General features: G+C 37.9%; 1 long non-coding RNA gene across 1 annotated transcript in view; it reads right to left on the bottom strand.

Annotated features, from left to right (window-relative positions):
• Positions 1-18323, bottom strand: part of LOC145536404 (uncharacterized) — a 584758-nt gene that overhangs the window by 352657 nt on the left and 213778 nt on the right. The window contains exon 3 of the long non-coding RNA XR_014075827.1: positions 7299-7413. This is a non-coding gene — a long non-coding RNA (uncharacterized LOC145536404). The remainder of the gene's footprint in view (positions 1-7298; positions 7414-18323) is intronic.

The raw sequence follows: 18323 nt of genomic DNA, 5'->3' as shown, positions 1-18323 counted from the left end.
AGTTAGGTCCTAATTTATACTTTTTTATTTGTTGTATATTGTGTGAGGTAAAATATGACTTCATTATTTTGCACATTGCTATCCTGAATAAAATCACATATAAATAAATTATATATTGCAACCAAGTGGAATTTATTCAAGTGATGCACAGTTGGTTCAAAGTGAGAACATTACTCAGTACAGTAAATTATATTAATAGAATAAAGGACAAAAATCACATAATCATCTCAATAGACACCAAAAAAGCATTTGTCAAAACCCAACTTCCTTCATGATAGAAACATTCAAAAACAAGTAATAGAAATGAACTCCTCAACCTCATAAAGGGCATCTATGAAAAAATTCACAGCTAGCATTATACTTAATAGTGACAGACTGATTCTTTGCCACATATTGGGAATAGAATGAGACATCCATTCTCACCCTTCTTACTCAACATTATACTATACACTGAACTAGGGCTACTAGTCAAGCAAATAAACTAAAAAATATCCAGATTAGCAAAGAAGTGAAATATTAAGTATTTGCAGATAATGTGGTCTGGCACATAGAAAATACAAAGGATTCCACCAAAAAATATCACAATGTTGTAGATTAAAAAAATAAAATATCATAGGCATAACCTCATACATCTCTTGTGTTTTATTTAAAAAGGGCTTTTTAGAGGATACATCTTTGCTGTAATCAATACATAATACATCAACAATATAATAAATGAGAAAAGCTTAAAGCTATCCCCCTAAGATCAGGAACAAAACAAAGATACCCACTCACACCAATTGCATTCAATATGATATTTGAAGTCCCAGCAATAGAAATTAGATAAGAAAGAGAAACAAAAGGCATTCAAATTGGAAAGGCAGAAGTAAAACTGTCCGTATTTGCAGATGATATAACATATTAAAAAACCCAAAAATCTCCACCAAAAATCTGTTAGAATCAATAAATGAATTCAGTAAAGTTGCTGAACACAAGATTAATATACAGAATGTCTTGCATTTCTATACAATGATAATAAACTATCAAAAAGGGAAATTAAGGGAAAAAATAATTTAAAATTAAATTAAAATGAATAATAGAACAACTAGGAATAAATTTAACCAAAAAGGTGAAAAATATCTACACTGAAAACTATAAGAAAATGATGAAAGAAATCAAAGAAGACCCAAATGAAAATATATCTCATGCTCATGGATTGGAATAATTAATATTGTTGGAATGCCTATACTGTTCAAAGCAATCTATAGATTTAATGCAATCCATGTGAAAATTCCAATGGCATTTTTCACAGAACAAATAATCTGAAATTTGTATGGGATTAAAAAAAGGTCTCAAATAGTCAAAACAATCTTGAGAAAGAAGAACTAAGCTATAGGTATCACAATCCCTGATTTTAAACTAAAATACAAAGCTATAGTAGTCAAAACAGTAAAACAGTATGGTAATGGCGTAAAAACAGGCGTGCTGCAACCCATGGGGTTGCAAAGAGTCAGGCATAACTTTAGCAACTGAACAACAACAACAACGATTTCCAACAAAAGATGAAGGACTATACCATTGGGAATGGATACTTCCTTCAACAAATTGTGTTGAGAATACTGGTCAGCCACACACAAAAGAATGAAACTAGGCCACTATCTTACACCATACACAAAAATTAACTAAAGTGGGTTATAGACTTTAATGTAATCTTAAATTTGAAAAACTCTTTCAAGAAAATGTAGGTGGTACGTTTCTTACCATTGATTTGGCATTTAATTTTGCAGATTGGCTCCCAAAGTAAAGGCAACAAAAGCAAAAGTAAACAAGTGAAGGTACATCTAACTAAAATGCTTCTGCATAACCAAGGAAGTCACCAATAAAATGAAAAGGTAACCTACTTAATTGGAGAAAATATTTACAAATTATATATCCATTAAGAGTTTAATATCTGAAAAATATAAAGAACTCAAAAAACTCAATGGGGAAAAAAAGAAAAAAAGCGGACATCAGTTCTTAAGATATTTGTCCAAATAAGACATACAGATGGCCACGATTCACATGAAAAGATTTTCAACAAAGCTAATTATTAGGGTACTGAAAATCAAAATCACAATGAGATATTACCTCAGACCTGTTAGAATAGTTATTATCAAAGTTAAGAAATAACCGTTCTTGATAAAAATATGTGAAAAGGAAACCTTCATACAACTCTTGGTACAAATGTAAATTGGTGCAGCCACTATGGAAACAGAAGATAAATTCCTCAAAAAATTAAAATTCGTCTACCATATGATCTATTTCACTTCTACATCTTTATTTAAAAATACAAAACCACTAATTCAAAAAGATATATGCACCTCAATGTTCACTACAGCATTATTTACAATAGCCAACATATGGAATAAATCTAAATGTCCATCAAAAGATGAGTGGATACAAATGTATATATACATATACAAATTCATATATACATTGGAATACTACATAGCTATATAAGAGAAGGAAATCTTGGATTTCCCTGGTGGTCCAGTGGTTGGGAATCCACCTGCCAATGCAGAGGACATAATTCCTGTTCTGGGAAGAATCCACATGCTATAGGGCAACAAAACCCATGCACCACAACTACTGAAGCCCATGCACTCTGGAGCCTGTGCACCACATCTACTAAGCCCACATGCCACAACTTCTGAAGTCTGTACACCCTAGAGCCTGTTAACAAGAAATAAACAAGAGGAGCCACCACAAGGAGAAGCCCATGCGCTGCAATTAGAGAGGAGTCCCACTTGCCACAACTAAAGAAAGCCAATGTGCATCAACAAAGACCCAGCACAGCCAAAAATAAATGTTTTCTTAAAGAAAGAAGGAAATCTTAATATTTGCAACAATATGGGTGGACTTTGAGGGTATTATGCTAAGTGAATAAGTCAGATAAATAAATAAAAATACCTTATAATTTCACTTATATGTGGAATCTGAACAACAAAACAAATTAACAAACAAAACATAACTCATACATGTAGAGAACACACTGGTGATTGCTAGTGGAGAAGAGAGTTGGGGATTGCCAAAATGGACGAGGAGAGTCAATTGTAGGATGGAAAATGGTAGCTAGATTTATTGTGGTGATCACTTTCTAGTATATACAAATATCCAATTATGATGTTGTATACCTGAAACTAACATAATGCTATACACCAGTTTTACCTCATCTAAAAAAATAAGATACTCCCAGATACTATAAGAATGGTAATAATGAAAAGAATGGTAATAAATATTAGCAAGGATATGGAGAAATTGCTGGCAGTAATATAATTAATACATCCACTTTTGAAATACACATGAAAGTTTCTTTAAAAATTACACAGAAATTCCATATGACTCAGTCATTCAACTTCAAAGTATATACCCAAGAGAAATGAGAATAGAAATTCACACAAAAACTTATTCATTGAATGTCTACTGCAGCATTACTCATAATAGCCAAAAGGTGGAAACAACCCAAATGTCTGTTACAAGATAAATGGATAAAAGTGGTATATCCATACAATGGAGTATTATATATATATCCAAAGTAATGAATTGCTGATATATGCTACAACATGGATGAACCTCAAAATAAGCTAAGTAAAATGTCTGTCACAAAAAAAAAATCACATAGTGTATAATTCCATTTATATGAAATATCCAAAGCATGCAACTTTATAGAGAAAGAGTATATAAGCATTTTCCTAGAGTTTGGGAGAATGAGGTATTGGGGTTGATGAGTAAAGGTTGTGGGATTTATTCTTGGGATGATAACAATGTTCTAAAATCTATTTTGGTGATGGCTGATGGTTACTCAGAGAAGGCAATGGCACCCCACTCCAGTACTCTTGCCTGGAAAATCCCATGGATGGAGGAGCCTGGTAGGCTGCAGCCCATGGGGTCGCTAAGAGTTGGACATGATTGAGCGACTTCATTTTCACTTTTCCCACTGAGCGACTTCACTTTCACTTTTCCCTTTCATGCACTGGAGAAGGAAATGGCAACCCACTCCAGTGTTCTTGCCTGGAGAATCCCAGGGATGGCAGAGCCTGGTGGGCTGCTGTCTATGGGGTCGCACGGAGTCGGACACGACTGAAGCGACTTAGCAGCAGCAGCTGCAGATGGTTACTCAACTCTGTGAATATACCAAAATCCATCGAATTGCATACTTGAAATGAATGAATTTTATGGTATATGAACTATATATCTCAATGGTTTGTTTTTCTATTATATTTATTTATTTGGCTATGGTGGGTATCAGTTAAGGCATGTGGTATCTTACCTAGGGAATGTGGGATTCAGTTCCCTGACCAAGGATTGAACCTGGGACCCCTGCACTGGGAGCTCAGAGTCCCAGCCACTGGATGACCAGGGAAGTCCCTCAGTGGTTGTGTGTATATGTGTGTGCTTTAAATCTGTCCTCTAAAAGGGCTTCCCAGGTGGTGCTAGTGGTAAAGGACTCACCTGCCAATGCAGGAGACATCAGAGATGTGGGTTTGATCCCTGGATCAGGAAGATCGCTTGGAGGGGGGCATGGCAACCCACTCCAGTATTCTTCCCTGGAGAATCCCTGGGCAGAGGAGCCTGACAGGGTATGGTCCATAAGAGTTCGACACAATTGAAGCAACTTAGCACACATGCAGTTCCTTCAAAAATATCTTATGGTTCTTGTCATCAACTTATTATCCTAAGAGTTCTTATTTCCTTCTCTACTACAAATCATTGGGGGGGGGGAACCAAATTGATTGTAGTGAATGAGAATAGAGAATAAATAAATCAAGATTTGACAGCTTTCTCAGTAATATGGGTATTCACATTAACTTCACTGGAGTGAAACACAATGCTATCCTTTTGTGAAGTCTGCAGCCAAGTCATTCTACTAATCAAGCTCCTTATGTTTCTTGGCCTTAATTTTTTTGTCTTCAAAAAAGAATTTAACTAGACTTCTATATTTTCATAACTTAATCATATGTGTTTTGGCTGTGTGTCTCTTTCCTTTTCTCAATCTAGCCATCATGTTGTCTTTCCTGAAAAAAATAGTTGTCTCTGAGGCATAATTTGTGTTACATTTTAATAATCTCTTCAATAGTTTTGAATTCTGAATTCATTCTGAAGTGACACACAAGATTCCTTACAAATTAAAATATACAAAAATCTCAGCACACTTTACTATTTTTAAAGCAAAATTGTAGGTGACAATTTTTTAGGTGATTACACTTAGATATACCTGTGTGCTGTGCTGTGCTAAGTCACTTTAGTCGTGTCCGACTCTTTGTGACCCCATGAACTGTAGCCTGCCAGGCTTCTCTGTCCATGGGGTTTTCCAGGCAAGAATACTGGAGTGGGTTGCCATTTCCTCCTCCAGGTGAAGGATCTTAAAACTAAAATTCTTACATTTGTTATAGATCTGTAGGATACTCATAATAAGTAGATTCCTTTTGGCTTGATTTTCAAAAAAAAAAAAAGAAAATACAATGAAAAGGCATTTATAAATGACTTTTAGAATTATGACTCTAAGAAAAATCTTTTTAATCAATATCACATTGATGTTCTCTTGATTTATCTATTATGAAGATTTTTCTTTATTATCATCTTATATTTACTACCTGGAGATATCTACAGATACAAAACCAGACCTAAATCTTCATTTAACCCTATATCTTTAATGAATGAAACTGTTAAATAAATCCTGCCAGTAAGTCACAAGCAAAGACTAATAAAGCTTTTGTGTTTATCTGAACATAAAAGACAAAACACTTCTATTGTAAAAATATTCTGCAAGAATTAAGGACACCAGGGATTCACATTAAAAGATGTTTGATTCTATAGTTACCAAAGTAATCAAAATAGAAAAGTCAAGAAACATAACACACGTACGAAACTTCTGCCTGGTATTCATGGTTACTGTTCATAAGTATTGTTTATTCTTATGAGGATCAATATAACAGCAATAACAAAAAATCAACTTCAAGGAGTCCAATTCAAATCCAACTACCTTGAAGGAATTACTCAAATGTATTATCATCCATTTTATGAAGATTTGTTGGCTGAGCTTACAAAAATGTTTAGGTACTGTATAATATGATCACTAGCTATAATGGTATGAAAGCCTGTAATCATTAAGTTACATGATGTCAGTTTGCTAGATACCCCACCATACTTGTTGATCAGGTAATGTTGAGGTCTTTGAATAAAGAAAGGGAGGAATATAGTGGAGGATTTAAGGCATTATGGAAAACAATTTCTGAACAATACTTGCAACATTCAGCAAATATAAAATATTTTAAGTCAGAATAGACTATAACATCATAATCTAATTGTTACTGTAAAGATTATATTAAGTAATAGATACACAATCCTTTAAGTGAATATACATATAAGAATTTCTGAGAAAAGCTACTGAAACAATGGAAGCTGATAATAAACGGCCAAACTATTTTGTTTATACTGAATTAATGTAGGCTCCTGAATTAGTTCAATGGACTTGTAATACTATAGAGAAATCTCCTGCTGATAAGAAAATGACCAGATATAATGCTTCTGAAATACTGTGAGAATTATTTTAATGTTAGTGTGCTTCCCAGGTGGCTCAGTGGTGAAGAATCTGCCTGCCAATGCAGAAGATGCAGGTTCTATTCTTGGGTCATGAAGATCCCCTGAAGAGGTAAATGGAAACCCACTCTAGTATTCTTGCCTGGAAAATCCCATGGACAGAGGAGCCAGGTGGGTTACAGTCTATGGGGTCACAAAAGAGTTGGACACAACCTAGTGTCTAAACAATGAGAACAATTTAGATATTAAGTTATATATGAGTGTTCCATAAGATGCCACAGAAAAACCCAAATGAACTTTTTGGGCAGTCCAATAGAATATGTGTAAGGACCTCAATAAATAAAATAAACAAATTTATTTTAAAATTTTATTGGTACCTATTAGCTATGTATTTAATGAATTTAATATGTGCTACCCATAATAATTTTTAATACAATCTCTATTTCAACAGAATTTTATGACAGTTTACACTTTTTGTATTGCTTTGATCAATAAAGACTCTTGAGGGAGTTGATTGACTTTAACAAAAATATGACAAAAGAATAAACAATATTAAAATGTATTTCTTTAATAGTTTAAAAATATTATTTTCACTATATTTTCAAATATGTGTGTTATTTATTTGTAAACTATGAATTTTATACATGGACAAAGTTGTAGATCCATGTGATAATGCTAAGTGAAGTATAAAACTCCTTAATCCTAATAGGTACAATAATATTAAAAATAGTATAACATACCTTTTTCCTTTTTGTCTCTCTCTCACAGCAATACTATAATTCTTTTTTCTGAGAAGGAAAATGCTAGATGAACTTTCTCAGTTTTCCAAAGCTTCCAAAATAGATGATCTGTAAGCTGAAAACAAATAACATATAAAAAAAAATCAAAGTGCTATCCTAATGCATAAACATTCATGATATAATTGGCAAATGTTGGTATGAAACAAACCTCCTGGTGACTTATTAAGGAACTTGCAATGTCCACAAATGGAAAGAACATTCATTTAATTGCATAATGCCTTTAGGTACTGGCATTAAAAAAAAAGATTTGTTTCTAAAATCCTAGAGGACAAGATTTACCAAGATTTATGGTTTATAGACCCTTGCATTACCATCAAGGAAGAAGAATATTTGGCAAGGGGAAGAAAGTTAGACATTCCCACAGAAGTCTGAGGCAGGATGACAGTAGAAGGTAGTATAAAAGAGTGAAAATAGGGTACAAGTTAGATTAAAATTGCATAAAGAGTTAGAAGATTGTATTCAGATTTATCTCTACTATACACCCATGCTGAAATCCTAATCAAATGAAATAATTTCCACCTTCCTTTCTAGTCTGTAATATGTGATTAATAATGCTTCTCCTACTCATCATCACAATATGTTTATAGAAAATACTAACTGAAGATTATATTAAATTGTTGACATTCAGGTAGTCAGTTACAAGTATGTATTGAGTGCCTAAAATGTGCCAGGTGCTATATTAGGTACTATAGATACAAAGGTAAAGATAATGAGTAAGCAGAATCTTGATTTTTAGGAGATATATCATTTAGTGAAGCATTTTAATCCTGAATAAAGAGTGAATGAAAACAATGGTAAACAGCACATATAAAACACCAGAGAGAGGACAGAACATAGTAAATATTAAGTAATGGAAATCATTTCTATATGGCTGGAGCTTATACAATGCAGATAAAAGAGAAAATCAAGTATTTTCAATATTCATGTCAGTTTTCAATTACCAATATCATATTGACTGAATTACTTTAGTGCCTGCTATGTTTAGCAACTGTGAGTTACATTTTTTTTATACAGATGATATATTGTAAAGAGTACAATTAGAATTAGGAAAATCGGGTAGACTACTCAGTAATATAATCTCATCAAAGTGCATTATTTACAAAAACCTAGAAATTATAGATTACATAAATAATTTAAGCATTCTTATCAAATGTACCAATGTGTTATATATATATATATATAGGAGAAGGCAATGGCACCCCACTCCAGTACTCTTGCCTGGAAAATCCCATGGATGGAGGAGCCTGGTAGGCTACTACAGTCCATGGGGTCGCTAAGAGTCGGACACGACTGAAGCGACTTAGCAGTAGCAGTATATATATATAATATATATATCAAGCTGACTTAAAAGTTAATGCATCTTGCTATAATATCTTTCATCTTTGGATAAAAAACAGACTCTTCATTCCCCCTCCCAGTTTGGGAAGACCTTTTATTCTCTTTTTTCCAGCAAAACTTTCAAAATATATATTTAGAATCTCTATCCATTTCTTCCATGTTCTCTGAATTCACTCCAAATAGGCTTGCCTGTTTGCAAGTTTTTGCTAGTATAAATAAATATTTTTTTCTGAAATGTTGATGCATATTAACACAATTAATTTTACCTGAAGTTGTGTGTACCTGTAATTTATCCAGAAATATTGTCTAGAAGGTAAGAATATTATATTGCTCAATGGGGTTTCTAACCCGAAAAATCTTAATGAAACTATTTGTGTAAACCAAAGATAAATTTGAGGACTACTGCCACAAAAAGTGAAACAATGAGTATAATGCCATTACTTACTTATTTGCTGCTAAAGTGGGAAATAGATGGGGAAACAGTGGAAACAGTGTCAGACTTTATTTTTTTGGGCTCCAAAATCACTGCAGATGGTGATTGCAGCCATGAAATTAAAAGACGCTTACTCCTTGGAAGGAAGGTTATGGCCAACCTAGATAGCATATTTAAAAGCAGAGACATTACTTTGCCAACAAAAGTCTGTCTAGTCAAGGCTATGGTTTTTCCAGTGGTCATGTATGGATGTGAGAGTTGGACGGTGAAGAAAGCTGAGCGCCGCAGAATTGATGCTTTTGAACTGTGGTGTTGGAGAAGACTCTTGAGAGTCCCTTGGACTCCAAGGAGATCCAGTCAATCCATCCTAAAAGAGATCAATCCTGGGTGTTCATTGGAAGGACTGATGTTTAAGCTGAAACTCCAATACTTTGGCCACCTCATGCGAAGAGTTGACTCATTGGAAAAGACCCTAATGCTGGGTAGGATTGGGGGCAGAAGGAGAAGGGGACAACAGAGGATGACATGGTTGGATGGCATCACCGACTGGATGGACATGGGTTTGGGTAGACTCTGGGAGTTGGTGATGGACAGAGGCCTGGTGTGCTGCAATTCATGGGGTCGCAAAGAGTCAGACACGACTGAGCGAGTGAACTGAACTGAACTGAACTGAACTGAAAGTGTCTTTTAACCAAAAAAGTCTTTGTACCTTTATCTATACACATAGGATCACCATCCCACTGGATACAAAGGAAATTATATGCCAGTAACATATTTTTAGAGACAGAATGGATGACTAAAGATAACAAGTGTCTTTAAAAGGCCTTTCAAGCAACTGAACAACATAGGTCTCTGTTTAAATACACAACGTAGCCACCTAAATGAAAAGCTGCAAATTATGCTCTCTGGTTTATTTTGCAAGCTGAAATTGTCAACATTAGAATTACATTTTTTTCAGACTTGGCTACTACCTCCAGAAAGAATCTGCTAATAGTAGCTGTACCAAGGATGTATAGTTTATTAATTTTGAAAATTAGTTATCAGATTGTCTAACTTTCTTTCACTAGCAAACAGCAAGATAGACTAATGCATTTCCTAACAAATCAAAGAATGTGTGGTAAAGTCAGGCATGGAAAGAAGGGTGTAAGTGGCATTGTTTCACACACACAAAAAAAGACAACAACTGTACTTAGAGCTAGCTTTAGCTTGTGTAGTGTGTAATTTTTGCTTATTTTCATAAATCTTTTCATCTCTATGACTTTAGATCACAAAATCGCATTCTCTTTTATCTTGACTTTTCTCCCACTGTGAACTTACAAATAAACTATCTTGCCCATTTAAAGTGTATGATTTATGATCCTGGACTTGGTTAGACACAGTATTTTCTAAAAAATACAGCCAGATAGGGATCTATTTGCTAGATCTTAAAAACAATTTAAAAGTAATCAGGAACAGTTTAGTGAAAAATGAATGGCATGTAGCAAGTATATGTGCAATCAGTTTGTGGTTTCATTTCTTGTTCATAGAATTAATTACAGTTAGTCAAAGCCTGCTCCATAGTTGTGTCATTTAGTACAAAAGAATTAAATATAAAAGACTAGTACAAAAATATTGTTTATTTTATAGTAAATAAACAAAGTTTTTTATTTAGTTTAAAATGAGTAAACAAAGATTTCCATAAATAGTATTTTTTAAGAATTCACATAAATTAGCCCTATAGACAACAGGTTGAAAACTGAGTGGGAACTAAGAACAGTCAGTGATTTCCAAAGTGAAAAATACCTGAGTACTCCTTCCAGTAAAAATGGCAATGGTAATGTTTCCAATTCTGAATTATTTTTTGTCCTCTCTTCCACGTGAACAGAATTGCATGGAGGCATCTATGACTAAGACTTCTCTAAGTGTCAGAGTTGGTGTGCATGTGTGTGTTACTACATAGGCATCTGTTAAAGCTGGTGGTTGAAGAGGCAAATGGACTGACAGTTATTGCTAATAAGGATATCTATTGGGAGTGTGTTTTCATCTACAAAGGTTTAGGAATTTAGGAACTCTTTTGAAATTTTGCAATAACAAAGAGCATTTACTATTGCACTAATCAACATGAATTATCTATATTTACTAAATAAGAACATAAATACTAAGGGAAAAGCTTTCTAACAAGATTTCTAGGAATATATTTGTACTATTTCTAAAAATGCTTTATTGTTCTTGCAGTTATGGAAGGATTTGGAAAAGTACATTAAGAGAATGACAATATTCAATGCTATAAGGGGCAACACTACTGGATAATATTTATCACCATGTACCAGCTATTGATATATTCCACATCTTGGGAAATCCTCTCACCAATGGGAAGATCACTTGGGACAGGAGAACATCTGGGGCTGCTGGAGGAGAGTGAAACCACTCGTATGTGGCTGACAGGACAAAGTGAGACCTACACAGATGGTCCTTGCCCTAGCTATGCGTGCCCCAGACTGGGATATGTCTCTACCCATGCCACAGGGGGCTGGGTGCTAGAATGTGGGAATTCAAGAGCAAACACAGGGAGAGGACTGCTGCTGGATGTGAGGGGGTAGCCTGAAGGGATGAGAGGGAGGAAATTCACAACAGGGCATACTTATGGAGGAAATCTGGACTGCCACATTCCCTGGTAGCTCAGCTGGTAAAGAATCTGCCTAACCCATGGACAGAGGAGCTTGGTGGGCTACAGTCCATGGGATTGCAAAGAGTTGGACATGACTAAGTGACTTCACTACACTTCTGCAATGCAGGAGACCCTGGTTTGATTCCTGGGTCAGCAAGATCCCCTGGAGAACAGATAGGCTACCCACTCCAGTATTCTTGGGATTCTCTGGTGGCTCAGATGGTAAAGAATTCACCTGCAATGTGGGAAACCTGGGTTCAATCCCTGGATTGGGCAGATCCCCTGGAGGAGGGCATGGCAACCCACTCCAGTATCCTTGCCTGGAGAATCCTCATGAACAGAGGAGCTTAGTGGGCTATAGTCCATGGGGTCGCAAAGAGTTGGGCAAGACTGAGCGACTAAGCACACGCACAGAAGCAAGTTGCCATTATTGAGTGATGCACAGTGCGGGGAGCTGCCATTGCAGCCTCTCTCCCCATGTGCTGGCCACTGCCCCCCAGGCACTAGAAAAGGCCCTGCCAGGGCTGATCCTCTTTCATCTTCCACCAAGCATTAGAAAAGGCCCCTGCTATGGCTGGCCCTCTTGTACCTACAGCTGAACATTAGGAAAGACCCCTGCCAGGGCTAGCCCACTCCTGCCTGCAGCCAAATGCAACAACAACAACAAAAACCTGACCAGGGCTGGCCCTGCCACCGGGAACTAGAAAAGGTCCCTGAAGGGGCTGGCCATCTCATGCCACAGGCCGGGAGCTAGTAAAGCCTCCCATCAGGGCCCAGATCTCTCCTTCCTACTGCCAAAAGCTAGAAAAAGCCCTCACCAGGGCTGACACTCATGTGACTGTGATTGAACACATGGAAAGGCCTTTAGCAGGGCTAATCCTCATGCACTTGCCTGCTACTGAGGAATATGAAAGGCCTTTGCCAGGGCTGACCCACATACACCTGATGCCAGGCACTAGAAAAGGCCCTTGCTGGGACTGGGCATCTTGTGCCAGTGTCCAGGAGCTAGGAAAGGGTTCCATCAGGGCTGAATCTCTCATGCCCATGGCCATTGGCATCCCAATGTGTGCCTCATCACCAACAGGGCTGGATCTCTTGTGGCAACCGACTCCTCCATGCACTTGTTGCCACCAGAGCACCTGTGACCCCAGGAACTATGCCACCTCTGTGCCCTGTCCTCACTGGGGTAAACATGAGTTTTGGCAGACTTAGCACCTACAAAACATCTGAATGGATGAGCACTCCTGCAGCCAAGACAGACCTTGCTTTAGCAGCTCTAGACTTTGTGGTCTCATACCCATGGGGGTTGGGCCAGAATGAAGTCTGTGCTGCCTCTATAACATCCACAACAGGTCCAGATCCATGATAACTGCAATCCTGGGACCTGACTTCAGTGAATCTTCTCTGGTAGCCTGTGAAAGCAATGTCTGAGAGACACCAGGGTCAATTACCAGCATACCCACAGTTAAGTTGGGTCTGAGAGCAATGCCAACATCATAATCTGAAAGCTTGTACAATGGGTGAAATGTGCCATAACAAACCACATCTACAGGTGAATACATGCAGATGAGGAAAACTCAGCAACTTCTCTCCCAGCAGAAGTGCTCCAAATCTACCTACCTCACATCAGAGATCAGAAAAACAGCTAATAAGCAGATCTGGGGGCCTTTACTCCAACAACTAGGGAGCAGACCCTGACCCTGAGAGAGTAATGACAACCACAGAGCAAAGGGGAGTCTTCACTCAATATTTAGGGCAGGCTCTGAGCAACACCAATCATATCCCCAAAGGGGTAAAAGCACAAGCCTCTGGACCAAACTCATCCACCAAGGGAGGAGACACCAGAAGCAAGAGGAACTATGATCCTGCAGCCCGTGGAAAGGAGACCACAAATATAGTAAGTTTGATTTAAAAAAATGAGATGACAAAGTAATGTGCTTCAGATGAAGGAGCATGACAAAAACCTACAAGAACAACTAAATGAAAAGGAGATAAGCAATCTATTTGAAAAAGAATTCAAAGAAATTATAGTAAAGATGATCCAAGATGTTAGAAACAGTATAGAAGCATGGATTAAGAAGATACAAGAAAAGTTTAGCAAAGACCTAGAAGAAGTAAAAAGCAGAGATGAACAAGAAAATAACTGAAATGAAAAATACACTTGAGGGAATAAATAGCAGAATAACTGAGACAGAAGAACAGATAAGTGACCTGGAACACAAAATGGTGGAAATCTCTGCTGTGGGACAGAATAAAGAAAAAAAGATTGAAAAGAAATGAGCACAGTCTCAGAGACCTCTGGGACAACAGTACATGCACAAACATTCAAATTATAGGGGCGAACATGGCGGAGGAATAGGACGGGGAGACGACTTTCTCTCCCACAAATTCACCTAAAGAACATTTAGACGCCGAGCAAATTCCACAAAACAACCTGTGAATGCTGGCAGAGGACATCAGATACACAGAAAGGCAGATCATAGTCTTCGAAAGGAGGTAGGACAAAATATAAAAGATAAAAAGAGAGACAAAAAAGGTAGGGATGGAGATCCGTCCCGGAAAGGGAGTCTTAAAAAAGAGGGAAGTTTCCAAACACCAGGAAACACTCTCTCCGGTGGGTTGGTGGCGAGCCTTGGAATCTCAAAGGGCAAAATAACCAGGAGGAAAAATAAATGAATTATTAAACCCCGCAGTTTACATACCTAGCAGTAATTCCCAGCGGGCGCGGGCACGCAGCCCAGACGCATGCTTCCTCAACTAGCAAGTGGAGACCGGGCAGGGAGGGGCGGGCCGCATTGCTTTGGGTTAGGACTGAGCCTGAATGCCCTGTGGGCAATCTAAGGGAACTAGATTGAGACAGCAACCTAGACCGTGGGTTAGCTTTCCCGCGAAAAGCCCTAACCTAAGACACTACCAGGCCGGCTCACAGAACAAAGGACTGAGCAGAGTAAACCAGCCGCAGACCAGCACATCCCCAGCAGGAGACAGGAAGGGGAGGGCAGTGAGAGCCAGAAGGGCAGAATCGCGGCCCCAGAGAGGCATTCTACACCAAACCGCAAACAGATCTCCTGCTAACCAGGAAGGCTTGGAACTCTGGAGGGTAGACACCCGCCGAGAGGGTCGCAGCCAGAGATCAGCTCCCCAGGGGAGAGCACGGCACACCTGGGAAGCTGCGCCCGTTGTACACCCAGAAAACCGAGCGGCTGGGTCAGGGGAAGGGAAAAAGGTGCAGCCCCCGACTGCTCTAGCCAAACACCTGGTCACCAGCACAGCTCGGACATGGGAAGGGCACAAAACCCAGGCTCAACCAAGTCTGCACCTTTGTGAAGTACCCGGGAACCAGAACCTCAGCGGCTTAGACCTGGGAGATACAGGCAACCCCAGGGGCCGCTTCAGACAGCTCCTGGCAGTGCAACCTAGAGCCTGAGCAGTGTAGACTGGGAAAACGGGGCAAACCCAGAGTGGCTGAAATATTGTGAACACATGCCAGTGAGATTTGTTTGCAGTGTCCTCCCTCCCCACAGCACGACTGAACAAGTGAGACTAAAAAAAAAAAAAAGTGACCACCACCGCCCCTCTTGTGTCAGGGCGGAAATTAGACACTGAAGAGACCAGCAAACAGAAGAAGCTAAAAGAAACAGAAGGAATTGCTTTGGAAGTGACAGATGCAACAGATTAAAACCCTGTAATTAGCACCGACTACATAGGAAGGGGCCTAGAGACCTTGAGAAGTACAAGCTGGACGAAGGAACTATCTAAAAATGAACTGACCCCACACAGTCCATAATAGCTCCAGAGAAAGTCCGAGATACATTTTTACTAGTTTCATTTTTTCAATTTTTTAAAACATTAAAAAAAATTTTTTTGTTAATTTTTTTAAATTTTATTTTATTCTTATTTTATTTTTATTTTTAAGTCCCCTATTACTCCTTCAATTTTCATTTTTATAACCTACTATAATCTTGCAAAAAAAGACCCTATTTTTATTTTTCTCTTTTGCTTTTTTTTTCTTTAAGACATTATTTGTAAACTAAACTTCATATGTATATTTTATAATTTTTGTGACTTTGGTGGGGTTTTTTTTCTCTTTTTTTCTTTCTTTTCTTCTTTTCATTCTTTTTTAATATGGCATTTTTTAGAACCTAACCTCTATGCTAGATTTTTAATCTTTGCCTTTTAGTATTTGTTATCAACTTTGTATCTTCAAGAACCCAGTCTTCAGCACCCATTTTTACATGGGAATGAGATCACTGGCTTGATTGCTCTCTCCCCTTTTTAGCTCTCCTTTTTCTCCACCAAGTCACCTCCATCTCCCCACTCCCCCTTTTCTTCTCTACCCAACTCTGTGAATCTCTTTGTGTGTTCTGGGCTGTGGAGAACACTTAGAGAACTGATTACTGGCTGGAACTGTCTCTCCTCTTTTGAGTCCCCCTTTTCTCCTCCAGGCCACCTCTGTCTCCTTCCTCCCTCTTCTCTTCCCTGTGTAACTCCATGAACACCTCTGAGAGATTCAGACGGTGGGAAGCAGACAGGGAAGTGATTACTGGCTAGCTTGCTCTCGCCCCTTTTTATTCCCCTCTTTTCCTCCTGGCCACCTCTATCTCCCTCCTCTCTCTTCTCTTCTCCATGTAACTCTGTGAACCTCTCCAGGTGTCCCTCACTGTGGAGAAACCTTTCATCATTAACCTAGATGTTTTATCATTGTTGCTATATAGATGGAGAAGTCTTGAGGCTACTGTAAGAATAAGACAGAAAACCAGAGACAGGAGACTTAAGTCAAAATCTTGAGAATACCAGAGAACTCCTGAATCCAGGAAGCATTAAACGAGAGGAGCTCATCAAACGCCTCTATACCTACACTGAAGCCAAGCATCACCCAAGGGCCAACAAGTCCCAGAGTAAGATATACCATGCAAATTCTCCAGCAACACAAGAACATAGCCCTGAACTTCAACATAAAGACTACTCAAAGTCACACCAAACCCACTGACATCTCAAAACTCATTACTGGACACTTCATTGCACTCCAGAGAGAAGAAATCAAGCTCCACCCACCAGAACACCGACACAAGCTTCCCCAACCAGGAAACCTTGACAAGTCACCTGTCTAATCCCACCCACAGTGAGGAATCTCCACAATAAAGAGGAACCACAAACTGCCAGAAAACAGGCCACCCCAAACACAGCAAGATAAACAAGATGAAAAGGCAGAGAAATACCCAGCAGGTAAGGGAACAGGATAAATGCCCTCCAAATCAAACAAAAGAGGAAGAGATAGGGAATCCACCTGATAAAGAATTCCGAATAATGATAGTGAAAATGATCCAAAATCTGGAAAACAAATTATAGGGGCCACAGAAAAAGAAGAAAAAAGGAAAGGGCCTGAGAAAATATTTGAAGAAGTCATAGTTGAAAACGTTCCTAACATGTAAAAGGAAATAGTCAAACAAGTCTAGGAAGCTCAGTGAGTCCCATACCGGAAAAACCCAAGGAGGAACACACCAAGACACATATTAATCGAACTAACAAATATTAAATACAAAGAAAAATATTAGAAGAAATAAGGGAAAAGCAACAGATAACGTACAAGGGAATCCTCATAAGGTTATCGGCTGATTTTTCAGCACAAATTCTGCAAGCCAGAATGGAATATATTTAAAGTGATAAGAGGGAAAAATCTATAACCAAGAATTTTCTATACAGCTAAGCTCTCATTCAGATTTGATGGACAAATCAAAAGACTTACAGATAAGAAAAACTGAGAGAATTCAATACCACCAATCAAGTTTTACAACAATTGGAAAAGGAGCTTCTGTAGGAAAAAAAAATGATAAGAGAACAAAAGAGGAAGGGAAGGAAAATAAAGATGTTCAAAAACATCTTAAATTGGATGGATGGATTAAATGGAATAAATGTTCCAAATGTAAATGGATTAAATGTCCCAACCAAAAGACACAGACTGGCTGAATGGATACAAAAACAAATCCTATATATATGCTTTCTACACGAGAGCCACTTCAAACCTAGGGATACATACATACTGAAAATGAGGAGATGGAAAAAGATATTTCGTGTAAATGGATATCAAAAGAATGCTGGCATATCAATACTCATATCAGACAAAATAGACTTTAAAGACTTTTAAAAGAGACAAGGAAGGACACTACATAATGATCAAGGGAACAATGCAAGAAGAAGCTAAATCAATTGTAAATATTAAAGCACCCAACACAGGAGTACCTTAGCACATAAGGCAAATGCTAATAGCCATAAAAGAGAAATTGATAACAATATAAAGATAGGGGAGGACTTTAACACTCCATTTATACCAATGGACAGATCATCTAGACAGAAAATTAATAAGGAAACAATTAGAACTGCACATGGAACAACAGACTGGTTCCAAATAGGAAAAGGAATACGTCAAGGCTGTATATTGCCACCTTGCTTCTTTAACTTATATGCAGAGTACATCATGAGAAACGCTGGGCTGGAAGAAACACAAGCTGGAATCAAGATTGCTGGGAGAAATATCAATAACCTCTGC

The sequence above is a fragment of the Giraffa tippelskirchi genome, chromosome X (assembly GCF_054371585.1).
Source record: "Giraffa tippelskirchi isolate mGirTip1 chromosome X, T2T-mGirTip1v1.2.pri, whole genome shotgun sequence".
In the NCBI taxonomy this organism is placed as follows: Eukaryota; Metazoa; Chordata; class Mammalia; order Artiodactyla; family Giraffidae; genus Giraffa; species Giraffa tippelskirchi.
The sequence above is the reverse complement of the archived record's forward strand: the minus strand, read 5'-3'. Positions and strand labels throughout refer to the sequence as shown.